A 15,671-nucleotide genomic window follows, 5' to 3' on the forward strand; every position below is an offset into this window, starting at 1 on the left:
TGGACAAAGACAACAGTTATGTTAACAGTGACAGAGTAGGGGGCTGAGAGACAAGACCAATATTAGTTTCAAAATCAGGAGCTCCATAAAGAGGTTCCAGATTTATCCATGATGAAAATGTTGCCTTCATCAAAGGTATACCGAAGAATCTTGGTTTTCTATACTGTTCTAGCATTTATTTCAACCAAACGAAATGCAGTTCTAAGCTATGGTATGGTTTTGAACTGTTTACTTGTTCAATAAAACCACTGATCTATAAACATAAATAATAGATTTGATACCCTAATAAAAAAATTGGAGGTCGATTTCTTTTGAACAGCTAATCTTAGGAGTTATATACAAGAATCCCATTTATATATATTTTTGTACAAAAAGTTTTGATACAACTATGTTTTTTTCAACTGAAAGATATATCTAGTCCATGGGGCTGATTTATCAAGCCGTCAACAGCAAATACGCTGGAATTCTGCAGCGTAATTGTGGAGAGCTTGATTCGCCTTATTTATCAAAGGCTACAGGCCGGCAAAAGTAGAATTTTGTGACGTAACATACGATCCGCTAGTCTCAGTCCGACACAGATCGATGGTTACATCACTACAGATGTTCCAAATGCAAATTCGGCACTATCTGACTACTTTTGCTAGTTATCAAATAACTACCAGGTACGCTTGCCACTATTCTCGCCCAGAGTACCTGTTTTTCAATCCGCCGCCCTGGAGGCGGCAGATGCCATAGGAATCAATAGGAGTCTGAAAGCAGCGATAGCTTATATTCGCTGCTGCCCGATATCTCATTGATTCCTATGGGAGAATAAAGTAACGTTTACACCTAACACCCTAACATGTACCCGAGTCTAAACACCCCTAATCTACTGCCCCCTACACCGCCGCCACCTACATAAAGTTATTAACCCCTATCCTGCCGCTCCCGGAGCCCGCTGCAACTAAATAAATGTATTAACCCCTAAACCACCAGCCCCCCACATCGCCATAAACTAAATTAACCTATTAACCCCTAAACCTAACAACCCACTAACTTTATAATAAATATTAACTCATCCCTATATTATAATAAATTTAAACTTACCTTTAGAATTAAATTAAACTATATTAAACTACTAATTAACCTATTCTAACTATTATAATAAAATTACATCAAACTATATTAATTTAATAATTAACCTACCCTAACTATTATAATAACATTTCATTAAACTATATTAAATTAATAATTAATCCAACCTAACTTTTAAATTAAAATTACATTAAACTATATCAAAATAAACATTAATCTAACCTAACTTTTATACTAAAATCCCATAAAACTACAAATTAAAATACCTATATTATATATTTAAACGCCTAACCCTACTCAAATAATTTGAATCTACACTAAATAATTACTAAGTTACCAAAAACTAACAACTAAGTTACAAAAAATAACAAACACTAAGTTGCACAAAAAAATAAACACTAAGTTACAAAAAATAAAAAATAAATTATCAAAGCTTTAAACTAATTACACCTAATCTAAGGGCCCTATGAAAATAAAAAAGCCCCCCCCCAATAAAAAATACCCTAACCTACAATAAACTACAAATAGCCCTTAAAAGGGCCTTTTGCGGGGCATTGCCCCAAAGTAATCAGCTCTTTAACCTGCAAAAATAAAATACAAATACCCCCCCCAACAGTAAAACCCACCACCCACACAAGCAACCCGCCAAATTACAAGCTAACTAAAAAAACCTAAGCTCCCCATTGCCCTGAAAAGGGCATTTAGATAGGCCTTTCCCTTAAAAGGGCATTTAGCTCTATCGCAGTCCAAGTCCTAATCTAAAACTAAAACCCACCCAATAAACCCTTAAAAAATCCTAACACTAATCCCAGAAGATTTACTTACAGTTTTGAAGATCCGACATCCATCCTCCAAGAAACTGGGAGAAGTCCTCAATGAAGCTGCTGAAGTCTTCATTCAAGCCCGCAGAAGTCTTCATCCAGACGGCATCTTCTATCTTCATCCATCTGGCATGGGACGGCTCCATCTTCAAGACACCTGACGTGGAGCATCCTCTTCTTTCCAACGACTACCGATGAATGAAGGTTCCTTTAAATGACATCATCCAAGATGGCGTCCCTTAGATTCCGATTGGCTGATAGAATTCTATCAGCCAATCGGAATTAAGGTTGAAAAAATCCTATTGGCTGTTGCAATCAGCCAATAGGATTGAGCTTTCATCCTATTGGCTGATCCAATCAGCCAATAGAATGCGAACTCAATCCTATTGGCTGATTGGATCAGCCAAATGGATGAAAGCTCAATCCTATTGGCTGATTGCAACAGCCAATAGGATTTTTTCAACCTAAATTCCGATTGGCTGATAGAATTCTATCAGCCAATCGGAATCTAATGGACACCATCTTGGATGACGTCATTTAAAGGAACCTTCATTAGTCGGTAGTCATCAGAAAGAAGAGGATGCTCCGCGTTGGATGTCTTGAAGATAGAGCCGCTCCGCGCCGGATGAATGAAGATAGAAGATGCTGTCTGGATGAAGACTTCTGCAGGATTGGATGAAGACCTCGGCCGCTTTGTTGAGGACTTTTCCCAGCTTCTCGGAGGATTAATGTCGGATCTTCAAAACTAAACTCAGTAAATTTTCTGAGGTTAGTGTTAGGATTTTTTAAGGGTTTATTGGGTGGGTTTTAGTTTTAGATTAGGACTTGGGCTGCAATAGAGCTAAATGCCCTTTTAAGGGCAATGCCCATCCAAATGCCCTTTTCAGGGCAATGGGGAGCTTAGTTTTTTTTAAGTTAGCTTTTTATTTAGGGGGTTGGTTGTGTGGGTGGTGAGTTTTACTGTTGGGGGGGTATTTGTATTTTACAGGTAAAAGAGCTGATTACTTTGGGGGCAATGCCCCGCAAAAGGTCCTTTAAAGGTCTATTTGTAGTTTATTGTAGGTTAGGGTTTTTTTTTATTTTGGGGGGCTTTTTATTTTCATAGGGCCCTTAGATTAGGTGTAATTAGTTTAAAGCTTTAATAATTTCTTTTTTATTTTTTGTGTAACTTAGTGTTTGTTATTTTTTGTAACTTAGTTGTTATTTTTTGGTAACTTAGTAATTTTTTAGTGTAGATATAAATTATTTGAGTATGGTTAGGTGTTTAATTATATAATATAATTATTTTAACTTGTAGTTTTATGTAATTTTAGTATAAAAGATAGGTTATATTAATTTTTATTTTAATATAGTTTAATGTAATTTTAGTTTAAAAGTTTGGTTGGATTACATATTAATTTAATATAGTTTAATGTAATTTTATTATAATAGTTAGGGTAGGTTAATTATTAATTTAATATAGTTTAATGTAATTTTATTATAATAGTTAGAATAGGTTAATTTGTAGTTTAATATAGTTTAATTTAAATCTAAAGGTAAGTTTACATTTATTATAAGATAGGGATAAGTTAATATATAATATAAAGTTAGCGGGTTATTAGGTTTAGGGGTTAATAGGTTAATTTAGTTTATGGCGATGTGGGGGGCTGGTGGTTTAGGGGTTAATACATTTATTTAGTTGCGGTGGGCTCCGGGAGCGGCAGGATAGGGGTCAATAACTTTATGTATGTGGCGGCGGTGTAGGGGGCGGCAGATTAGGGGTTAATAGGTATAATGTAGGTGGTGGTGGGCTCCGGGAGTGGAGGAATAGGGGTAAACAAGTTTATTAGAGTGGCGGTGGGCTCCGGGAGCGGCGGTTTAGGGTTAATAACTTTATTTTGTTGCGGTAGGTTCCGGGAACAGCGAGATAGGGGTTAAACATTTTAGTATAGTGGCGGTGTTTAGTGACAGTATACAAATAAAGCTCTGAAAAAGCCGAAGAGCATTGAGATCGATGACTGTTAGTTAACAAAAGTCCGCTGCTCATCGCCCGTACTTGGTGCACGGCTTTTTGACAGCTTTTTTGTTAAATATGGAGAACATATTCAGGTCCATGGCAGCCAAGTTAGACGATGTCAGGCGAGCGTATTGGTGCCGTTGAATTATTATTTTTATTATTATTATCAGGTATTTATAAAGCGCCAACAGATTACGCAGCACTATACAAGTAATAGTAAAACATTACAAGGATGCATTACAAACACAAACAAACAAGTACAGTATTGGGGTACATTACAGTTGTAGGTGTAATAATGAGTTAAACAAAAGGAGAGGAATGCCCTGCCCTTGAGCACAATCAGTAGTAGTTCACTTTAAATACAAAGTGTCCTGCAGATAGAAAGGCTCTCAAGCTTACAATCTAAGGGAGAGGGAATGGACACGAAAGGTAAGGGAAATAAGACTGATATAAGGCAGGGTAAACTGAGAGTGGGTGGTGTGGCAAGAAAATGAGGGTAGGGAGAGTGTAACAGAATATGGTAAAATGTCAGTACAGAGGCTGTGAGTGTGAATTTTTGTCTCTAACCTGGTCCGTTAGTGACAGCTGCACCTAATTGCTGTTAGGAGGTGTTTATATATTAAGATAAACACCAGGGTGGGAGGTGGAGGGAGGCTTGGGGGGCTAGTGTGTGCAATTTTCAGAGATATTGCTGTAGGTGTGAGCTTGAAATTTGCAGGGAAAATTTCAGAGATATTGCTGTAGGTGTGAGCTTGAAATTTGCAGGGAAAATTTCAGAGATATTGCTGTAGGTGTGAGCTTGAAATTTGCAGGGAAAATTTCAGAGATATTGCTGTAGGTGTGAGCTTGAAATTTGCAGGGAAAATTTCAGAGATATTGCTATAGGTGTGAGCTTGAAATTTGCAGGGAAAATTTCAGAGGTATTGCTGTAGGTGTGAGCTTGAAATTTGCAGGGAAAATTTCAGAGGTATTGCTGTAGGTGTGAGCTTGAAAATTGCAGGGAAAATTTCAGAGATATTGCTGTAGGTGTGAGCTTGAAATTTGCAGGGAAAATTTCAGAGATATTGCTGTAGGTGTGAGCTTGAAATTTGCAGGGAAAATTTCAGAGATATTGCTGTAGGTGTGAGCTTGAAATTTGCAGGGAAAATGTCAGAGATATTGCTATAGGTGTGAGCTTGAAATTTGCAGGGAAAATTTCAGAGGTATTGCTGTAGGTGTGAGCTTGAAATTTGCAGGGAAAATTTCAGAGGTATTGCTGTAGGTGTGAGCTTGAAATTTGCAGGGAAAATTTCAGAGATATTGCTGTAGGTGTGAGCTTGAAATTTGCAGGGAAAATTTCAGAGATATTGCTGTAGGTGTGAGCTTGAAATTTGCAGGGAAAATTTCAGAGGTATTGCTGTAGGTGTGAGCTTGAAAATTGCAGGGAAAATTTCAGAGATATTGCTGTAGGTGTGAGCTTGAAATTTGCAGGGAAAATTTCAGAGATATTGCTGTAGGTGTGAGCTTGAAATTTGCAGGGAAAATTTCAGAGATATTGCTGTAGGTGTGAGCTTGAAATTTGCAGGGAAAATTTCAGAGATATTGCTGTAGGTGTGAGCTTGAAATTTGCAGGGAAAATTTCAGAGATATTGCTATAGGTGTGAGCTTGAAATTTGCAGGGAAAATTTCAGAGGTATTGCTGTAGGTGTGAGCTTGAAATTTGCAGGGAAAATTTCAGAGGTATTGCTGTAGGTGTGAGCTTGAAAATTGCAGGGAAAATTTCAGAGATATTGCTGTAGGTGTGAGCTTGAAATTTGCAGGGAAAATTTCAGAGATATTGCTGTAGGTGTGAGCTTGAAATTTGCAGGGAAAATTTCAGAGATATTGCTGTAGGTGTGAGCTTGAAATTTGCAGGGAAAATTTCAGAGATATTGCTATAGGTGTGAGCTTGAAATTTGCAGGGAAAATTTCAGAGGTATTGCTGTAGGTGTGAGCTTGAAATTTGCAGGGAAAATTTCAGAGGTATTGCTGTAGGTGTGAGCTTGAAATTTGCAGGGAAAATTTCAGAGATATTGCTGTAGGTGTGAGCTTGAAATTTGCAGGGAAAATTTCAGAGATATTGCTGTAGGTGTGAGCTTGAAATTTGCAGGGAAAATTTCAGAGGTATTGCTGTAGGTGTGAGCTTGAAAATTGCAGGGAAAATTTCAGAGATATTGCTGTAGGTGTGAGCTTGAAATTTGCAGGGAAAATTTCAGAGATATTGCTGTAGGTGTGAGCTTGAAATTTGCAGGGAAAATTTCAGAGATATTGCTGTAGGTGTGAGCTTGAAATTTGCAGGGAAAATTTCAGAGATATTGCTATAGGTGTGAGCTTGAAATTTGCAGGGAAAATTTCAGAGGTATTGCTGTAGGTGTGAGCTTGAAATTTGCAGGGAAAATTTCAGAGATATTGCTGTAGGTGTGAGCTTGAAAATTGCAGGGAAAATTTCAGAGATATTACTGTAGGTGTGAGCTTGAAATTTGCAGGGAAAATTTCAGAGATATTGCTGTAGGTGTGAGCTTGAAATTTGCAGGGAAAATTTCAGAGATATTGCTGTAGGTGTGAGCTTGAAATTTGCAGGGAAAATTTCAGAGATATTGCTGTAGGTGTGAGCTTGAAATTTGCAGGGAAAATTTCAGAGATATTGCTGTAGGTGTGAGCTTGAAATTTGCAGGGAAAATTTCAGAGATATTGCTGTAGGTGTGAGCTTGAAATTGGCAGGGAAAATTTCAGAGATATTGCTATAGGTGTGAGCTTGAAATTTGCAGGGAAAATTTCAGAGGTATTGCTGTAGGTGTGAGCTTGAAATTTGCAGGGAAAATTTCAGAGGTATTGCTGTAGGTGTGAGCTTGAAATTTGCAGGGAAAATTTCAGAGATATTGCTGTAGGTGTGAGCTTGAAATTTGCAGGGAAAATTTCAGAGGTATTGCTGTAGGTGTGAGCTTGAAAATTGCAGGGAAAATTTCAGAGATATTGCTGTAGGTGTGAGCTTGAAATTTGCAGGGAAAATTTCAGAGATATTGCTGTAGGTGTGAGCTTGAAATTTGCAGGGAAAATTTCAGAGATATTGCTGTAGGTGTGAGCTTGAAATTTGCAGGGAAAATTTCAGAGATATTGCTATAGGTGTGAGCTTGAAATTTGCAGGGAAAATTTCAGAGGTATTGCTGTAGGTGTGAGCTTGAAATTTGCAGGGAAAATTTCAGAGGTATTGCTGTAGGTGTGAGCTTGAAAATTTGCAGGGAAAATTTCAGAGATATTGCTAGTAGGTGTGAGCTTGAAATTTGCAGGGAAAATTTCAGAGATATTGCTGTAGGTATGAGCTTGAAATTTGCAGGGAAAATTTCAGAGATATTGCTGTAGGTGTGAGCTTGAAATTTGCAGGGAAAATTTCAGAGGTATTGCTGTAGGTGTGAGTTTGAAAATTGCAGAGAACATTTCAGAGATATTGCTGTAGGTGTGAGCTTGAAATTTGCAGGGAAAATTTCAGAGGTATTGCTGTAGGTGTGAGCTTGAAAATTGCAGGGGAAATTTCAGAGATATTGCTGTAGGTGTGAGCTTGAAATATGCAGGGAAAATTTCAGAGGTATTGCTGTAGGTGTGAGCTTGAAATTTGCAGGGAAAATTTCAGAGGTATTGCTGTAGGTGTGAGCTTGAAAATTGCAGGGAAAATTTCAGAGATATTGCTGTAGGTGTGAGCTTGAAATTTGCAGGGAAAATTTCAGAGATATTGCTGTAGGTGTGAGCTTGAAATTTGCAGGGAAAATTTCAGAGATATTGCTGTAGGTGTGAGCTTGAAATTTGCAGGGAAAATTTCAGAGATATTGCTGTAGGTGTGAGCTTGAAAATTTGCAGGGAAAATTTCAGAGATATTGCTGTAGGTGTGAGCTTGAAATTTGCAGGGAAAATTTCAGAGATATTGCTGTAGGTGTGAGCTTGAAATTTGCAGGGAAAATTTCAGAGATATTGCTGTAGGTGTGAGCTTGAAATTTGCAGGGAAAATTTCAGAGATATTGCTGTAGGTGTGAGCTTGAAATTTGCAGGGAAAATTTCAGAGGTATTGCTGTAGGTGTGAGTTTGAAAATTGCAGGGAAAATTTCAGAGATATTGCTGTAGGTGTGAGCTTGAAATTTGCAGGGAAAATTTCAGAGGTATTGCTGTAGGTGTGAGCTTGAAATTTGCAGGGAAAATTTCAGAGATATTGCTATAGGTGTGAGCTTGAAATTTGCAGGGAAAATTTCAGAGGTATTGCTGTAGGTGTGAGCTTGAAATTGCAGGGAAAATTTCAGAGGTATTGCTGTAGGTGTGAGCTTGAAATTTGCAGGGAAAATTTCAGAGATATTGCTGTAGGTGTGAGCTTGAAATTTGCAGGGAAAATTTCAGAGATATTGCTGTAGTTGTGAGCTTGAAATTTGCAGGGAAAATGTCAGAGATATTGCTGTAGGTGTGAGCTTGAAATTTGCAGGGAAAATTTCAGAGGTATTGCTGTAGGTGTGAGCTTGAAATTTGCAGGGAAAATTTCAGAGGTATTGCTGTAGGTGTGAGCTTGAAATTCGCAGGGAAAATTTCAGAGATATTTCTGTAGGTGTGAGCTTGAAATTTGCAGGGAAAATTTCAGAGGTATTGCTGTAGGTGTGAGCTTGAAATTTGCAGGGAAAATTTCAGAGGTATTGCTGTAGGTGTGAGCTTGAAAATTGCAGGGAAAATTTCAGAGATATTGCTGTAGGTGTGAGCTTGAAATTTGCAGGGAAAATTTCAGAGATATTGCTGTAGGTGTGAGCTTGAAATTTGCAGGGAAAATTTCAGAGATATTGCTGTAGGTGTGAGCTTGAAATTTGCAGGGAAAATTTCAGAGATATTGCTGTAGGTGTGAGCTTGAAATTTGCAGGGAAAATTTCAGAGGTATTGCTGTAGGTGTGAGCTTGAAATTTGCAGGGAAAATTTCAGAGGTATTGCTGTAGGTGTGAGCTTGAAAATTGCAGGGAAAATTTCAGAGATATTGCTGTAGGTGTGAGCTTAAAATTTGCAGGGAAAATTTCAGAGATATTGCTTTAGGTGTGAGCTTGAAATTTGCAGGGAAAATTTCAGAGATATTGCTGTAGGTGTGAGCTTGAAATTTGCAGGGAAAATTTCAGAGGTATTGCTGTAGGTGTGAGCTTGAAAATTGCAGGGAAAATTTCAGAGGTATTGCTGTAGGTGTGAGCTTGAAAATTGCAGGGAAAATTTCAGAGGTATTGCTGTAGGTGTGAGCTTGAAAATTGCAGGGAAAATTTCAGAGATATTGCTGTAGGTGTGAGCTTGAAATTTGCAGGGAAAATTTCAGAGATATTGCTGTAGGTGTGAGCTTGAAATTTGCAGGGAAAATTTCAGAGGTATTGCTGTAGGTGTGAGTTTGAAAATTGCAGGGAAAATTTCAGAGGTATTGCTGTAGGTGTGAGCTTGAAATTTGCAGGGAAAATTTCAGAGGTATTGCTGTAGGTGTGAGCTTGAAAATTGCAGGGAAAATTTCAGAGATATTGCTGTAGGTGTGAGCTTGAAATTTGCAGGGAAAATTTCAGAGATATTGCTGTAGGTGTGAGTTTGAAAATTGCAGGGAAAATTTCAGAGATATTGCTGTAGGTGTGAGCTTGAAATTTGCAGGGAAAATTTCAGAGGTATTGCTGTAGGTGTGAGCTTGAAATTTGCAGGGAAAATTTCAGAGATATTGCTGTAGGTGTGAGCTTGAAATTTGCAGGGAAAATTTCAGAGATATTGCTGTAGGTGTGAGCTTGAAATTTGCAGGGAAAATTTCAGAGATATTGCTATAGGTGTGAGCTTGAAATTTGCAGGGAAAATTTCAGAGGTATTGCTGTAGGTGTGAGCTTGAAATTTGCAGGGAAAATTTCAGAGGTATTGCTGTAGGTGTGAGCTTGAAATTTGCAGGGAAAATTTCAGAGATATTGCTGTAGGTGTGAGCTTGAAATTTGCAGGGAAAATTTCAGAGGTATTGCTGTAGGTGTGAGCTTGAAAATTGCAGGGAAAATTTCAGAGATATTGCTGTAGGTGTGAGCTTGAAATTTGCAGGGAAAATTTCAGAGATATTGCTGTAGGTGTGAGCTTGAAATTTGCAGGGAAAATTTCAGAGATATTGCTAGTAGGTGTGAGCTTGAAATTTGCAGGGAAAATTTCAGAGGTATTGCTGTAGGTGTGAGCTTGAAATTTGCAGGGAAAATTTCAGAGGTATTGCTGTAGGTGTGAGCTTGAAAATTGCAGGGAAAATTTCAGAGATATTGCTGTAGGTGTGAGCTTGAAATTTGCAGGGAAATTTCAGAGATATTGCTGTAGGTGTGAGCTTAAAATTTGCAGGGAAAATTTCAGAGATATTGCTTTAGGTGTGAGCTTGAAATTTGCAGGGAAAATTTCAGAGATATTGCTGTAGGTGTGAGCTTGAAATTTGCAGGGAAAATTTCAGAGGTATTGCTGTAGGTGTGAGCTTGAAAATTGCAGGGAAAATTTCAGAGGTATTGCTGTAGGTGTGAGCTTGAAAATTGCAGGGAAAATTTCAGAGGTATTGCTGTAGGTGTGAGCTTGAAAATTGCTGGGAAAATTTCAGAGATATTGCTGTAGGTGTGAGCTTGAAATTTGCAGGGAAAATTTCAGAGATATTGCTGTAGGTGTGAGCTTGAAATTTGCAGGGAAAATTTCAGAGGTATTGCTGTAGGTGTGAGTTTGAAAATTGCAGGGAAAATTTCAGAGGTATTGCTGTAGGTGTGAGCTTGAAATTTGCAGGGAAAATTTCAGAGGTATTGCTGTAGGTGTGAGCTTGAAAATTGCAGGGAAAATTTCAGAGATATTGCTGTAGGTGTGAGCTTGAAATTTGCAGGGAAAATTTCAGAGATATTGCTGTAGGTGTGAGTTTGAAAATTGCAGGGAAAATTTCAGAGATATTGCTGTAGGTGTGAGCTTGAAATTTGCAGGGAAAATTTCAGAGGTATTGCTGTAGGTGTGAGCTTGAAATTTGCAGGGAAAATTTCAGAGATATTGCTGTAGGTGTGAGCTTGAAATTTGCAGGGAAAATTTCAGAGATATTGCTGTAGGTGTGAGCTTGAAATTTGCAGGGAAAATGTCAGAGATATTGCTATAGGTGTGAGCTTGAAATTTGCAGGGAAAATTTCAGAGGTATTGCTGTAGGTGTGAGCTTGAAATTTGCAGGGAAAATTTCAGAGGTATTGCTGTAGGTGTGAGCTTGAAATTTGCAGGGAAAATTTCAGAGATATTGCTGTAGGTGTGAGCTTGAAATTTGCAGGGAAAATTTCAGAGGTATTGCTGTAGGTGTGAGCTTGAAAATTGCAGGGAAAATTTCAGAGATATTGCTGTAGGTGTGAGCTTGAAATTTGCAGGGAAAATTTCAGAGATATTGCTGTAGGTGTGAGCTTGAAATTTGCAGGGAAAATTTCAGAGATATTGCTGTAGGTGTGAGCTTGAAATTTGCAGGGAAATTTCAGAGGTATTGCTGTAGGTGTGAGCTTGAAATTTGCAGGGAAAATTTCAGAGGTATTGCTGTAGGTGTGAGCTTGAAAATTGCAGGGAAAATTTCAGAGATATTGCTGTAGGTGTGAGCTTGAAATTTGCAGGGAAATTTTCAGAGATATTGCTGTAGGTGTGAGCTTAAAATTTGCAGGGAAAATTTCAGAGATATTGCTTTAGGTGTGAGCTTGAAATTTGCAGGGACAATTTCAGAGGTATTGCTGTAGGTGTGAGCTTGAAAATTGCAGGGAAAATTTCAGAGATATTGCTGTAGGTGTGAGCTTGAAATTTGCAGGGAAAATTTCAGAGATATTGCTGTAGGTGTGAGCTTGAAAATTGCAGGGAAAATTTCAGAGATATTGCTGTAGGTGTGAGCTTGAAATTTGCAGGGAAAATTTCAGAGATATTGCTGTAGGTGTGAGCTTGAAATTTGCAGGGAAAATTTCAGAGATATTGCTGTAGGTGTGAGCTTGAAATTTGCAGGGAAAATGTCAGAGATATTGCTGTAGGTGTGAGCTTGAAATTTGCAGGGAAAATTTCAGAGATATTGCTGTAGGTGTGAGCTTGAAATTTGCAGGGAAAATTTCAGAGGTATTGCTGTAGGTGTGAGCTTGAAATTTGCAAGGAAAATTTCAGAGATATTTCTGTAGGTGTGAGCTTGAAATTTGCAGGGAAAATTTCAGAGGTATTGCTGTAGGTGTGAGCTTGAAAATTGCAGGGAAAATTTCAGAGATATTGCTGTAGGTGTGAGCTTGAAATTTGCAGGGAAAATTTCAGAGATATTGCTGTAGGTGTGAGCTTGAAATTTGCAGGGAAAATTTCAGAGATATTGCTGTAGGTGTGAGCTTGAAATTTGCAGGGAAAATTTCAGAGATATTGCTATAGGTGTGAGCTTGAAATTTGCAGGGAAAATTTCAGAGGTATTGCTGTAGGTGTGAGCTTGAAATTTGCAGGGAAAATTTCAGAGGTATTGCTGTAGGTGTGAGCTTGAAAATTGCAGGGAAAATTTCAGAGATATTGCTGTAGGTGTGAGCTTGAAATTTGCAGGGAAAATTTCAGAGATATTGCTGTAGGTGTGAGCTTGAAAATTTGCAGGGAAAATTTCAGAGATATTGCTTTAGGTGTGAGCTTGAAATTTGCAGGGAAAATTTCAGAGATATTGCTGTAGGTGTGAGCTTGAAATTTGCAGGGAAAATTTCAGAGGTATTGCTGTAGGTGTGAGCTTGAAAATTGCAGGGAAAATTTCAGAGGTATTGCTGTAGGTGTGAGCTTGAAAATTGCAGGGAAAATTTCAGAGGTATTGCTGTAGGTGTGAGCTTGAAAATTGCAGGGAAAATTTCAGAGATATTGCTGTAGGTGTGAGCTTGAAATTTGCAGGGAAATTTCAGAGATATTGCTGTAGGTGTGAGCTTGAAATTTGCAGGGAAAATTTCAGAGGTATTGCTGTAGGTGTGAGCTTGAAAATTGCAGGGAAAATTTCAGAGGTATTGCTGTAGGTGTGAGCTTGAAATTTGCAGGGAAATTTCAGAGATATTGCTGTAGGTGTGAGCTTGAAATTTGCAGGGAAAATTTCAGAGATATTGCTGTAGGTGTGAGCTTGAAATTTGCAGGGAAAATTTCAGAGATATTGCTGTAGGTGTGAGCTTGAAAATTGCAGGGAAAATTTCAGAGATATTGCTGTAGGTGTGAGCTTGAAATTTGCAGGGAAAATTTCAGAGATATTGCTGTAGGTGTGAGCTTGAAATTTGCAGGGAAAATTTCAGAGGATATTGCTGTAGGTGTGAGCTTGAAAATTGCAGGGAAAATTTCAGAGATATTGCTGTAGGTGTGAGCTTGAAATTTGCAGGGAAAATTTCAGAGGTATTGCTGTAGGTGTGAGCTTGAAAATTGCAGGGAAAATTTCAGAGATATTGCTGTAGGTGTGAGCTTGAAAATTGCAGGGAAAATTTCAGAGATATTGCTGTAGGTGTGAGCTTGAAATTTGCAGGGAAAATTTCAGAGATATTGCTATAGGTGTGAGCTTGAAATTTGCAGGGAAAATTTCAGAGATATTGCTGTAGGTGTGAGCTTGAAATTTGCAGGGAAAATTTCAGAGATATTGCTGTAGGTGTGAGCTTAAAATTTGCAGGGACAATTTCAGAGATATTGCTGTAGGTGTGAGCTTGAAATTTGCAGGGAAAATTTCAGAGATATTGCTGTAGGTGTGAGCTTGAAATTTGCAGGGAAAATTTCAGAGATATTGCTGTAGGTGTGAGCTTGAAATTTGCAGGGAAAATTTCAGAGATATTGCTGTAGGTGTGAGCTTGAAATTTGCAGGGAAAATTTCAGAGGTATTGCTGTAGGTGTGAGTTTGAAAATTGCAGGGAAAATTTCAGAGATATTGCTGTAGGTGTGAGCTTGAAATTTGCAGGGAAAATTTCAGAGGTATTGCTGTAGGTGTGAGCTTGAAAATTGCAGGGAAAATTTCAGAGATATTGCTGTAGGTGTGAGCTTGAAATTTGCAGGGAAAATTTCAGAGATATTGCTGTAGGTGTGAGCTTGAAATTTGCAGGGAAAATTTCAGAGATATTGCTGTAGGTGTGAGCTTGAAATTTGCAGGGAAAATTTCAGAGATATTGCTATAGGTGTGAGCTTGAAATTTGCAGGGAAAATTTCAGAGGTATTGCTGTAGGTGTGAGCTTGAAATTGCAGGGAAAATTTCAGAGGTATTGCTGTAGGTGTGAGCTTGAAAATTGCAGGGAAAATTTCAGAGATATTGCTGTAGGTGTGAGCTTGAAATTTGCAGGGAAAATTTCAGAGATATTGCTGTAGGTGTGAGCTTGAAATTTGCAGGGAAAATTTCAGAGGTATTGCTGTAGGTGTGAGCTTGAAAATTGCAGGGAAAATTTCAGAGATATTGCTGTAGGTGTGAGCTTGAAATTTGCAGGGAAAATTTCAGAGATATTGCTGTAGGTGTGAGCTTGAAATTTGCAGGGAAAATTTCAGAGGTATTGCTGTAGGTGTGAGCTTGAAATTTGCAGGGAAAATTTCAGAGATATTGCTGTAGGTGTGAGCTTGAAATTTGCAGGGAAAATTTCAGAGGTATTGCTGTAGGTGTGAGCTTGAAATTTGCAGGGAAAATTTCAGAGGTATTGCTGTAGGTGTGAGCTTGAAAATTGCAGGGAAAATTTCAGAGATATTGCTGTAGGTGTGAGCTTGAAATTTGCAGGGAAAATTTCAGAGATATTGCTGTAGGTGTGAGCTTGAAAATTGCAGGAGAAATTTCAAGATATTGCTGTAGGTGTGAGCTTGAAAATTGCAGGGAAAATTTCAAGATATTGCTGTAGGTGTGAGCTTGAAATTGCAGGAGAAATTTCAAGAGTATTGCTGTAGGTGTGAGCTTGAAATTGCAGGAGAAATTTCAGAGATATTGCTGTAGGTGTGAGCTTGAAATTGCAGGAGAAATTTCAGAGATATTGCTGTAGGTGTGAGCTTGAAAATTGCAGGAGAAATTTCAGAGATATTGCTGTAGGTGTGAGCTTGAAATTTGCAGGGAAAATTTCAAAGATATTGCTGTAGGTGTGAGCTTGAAAATTGCAGGGAAAATTTCAAAGATATTGCTGTAGGTGTGAGCTTGAAAATTGCAGGAGAAATTTCAAGATATTGCTGTAGGTGTGAGCTTGAAATTGCAGGGAAAATTTCAAAGATATTGCTGTAGGTGTGAGCTTGAAATTTGCAGGAGAAATTTCAAGATATTGCTGTAGTTGTGAGCTTGAAAATTGCAGGAGAAATTTCAGAGATATTGCTGTAGGTGTGAGCTTGAAATTTGCAGGGAAAATTTCAAGAGTATTGCTGTAGGTGTGAGCTTGAAATTTGCAGGAGAAATTTCAGAGATATTGCTGTAGGTGTGAGCTTGAAAATTGCAGGGAAAATTTCAAGATATTGCTGTAGGTGTGAGCTTGAAAATTGCAGGGAAAATTTCAGAGATATTGCTGTAGGTGTGAGCTTGAAATTTGCAGGGAAAATTTCAGAGATATTGCTGTAGGTGTGAGCTTGAAATTGCAGGAGAAATTTCAGAGATATTGCTGTAGGTGTGAGCTTGAAATTTGCAGGGAAAATTTCAAAGATATTGCTGTAGGTGTGAGCTTGAAAATTGCAGGGAAAATTTCAAGATATTGCTGTAGGTGTGAGCTTGAAAATTGCAGGAGAAATTTCAGAGATATTGCTGTAGGTGTGAGCTTGAAAATTGCAGGAGAAATTTCAAAGATATTGCTGTAGGT

Source organism: Bombina bombina, chromosome 5, assembly GCF_027579735.1.
Source record: "Bombina bombina isolate aBomBom1 chromosome 5, aBomBom1.pri, whole genome shotgun sequence".
In the NCBI taxonomy this organism is placed as follows: Eukaryota; Metazoa; Chordata; class Amphibia; order Anura; family Bombinatoridae; genus Bombina; species Bombina bombina.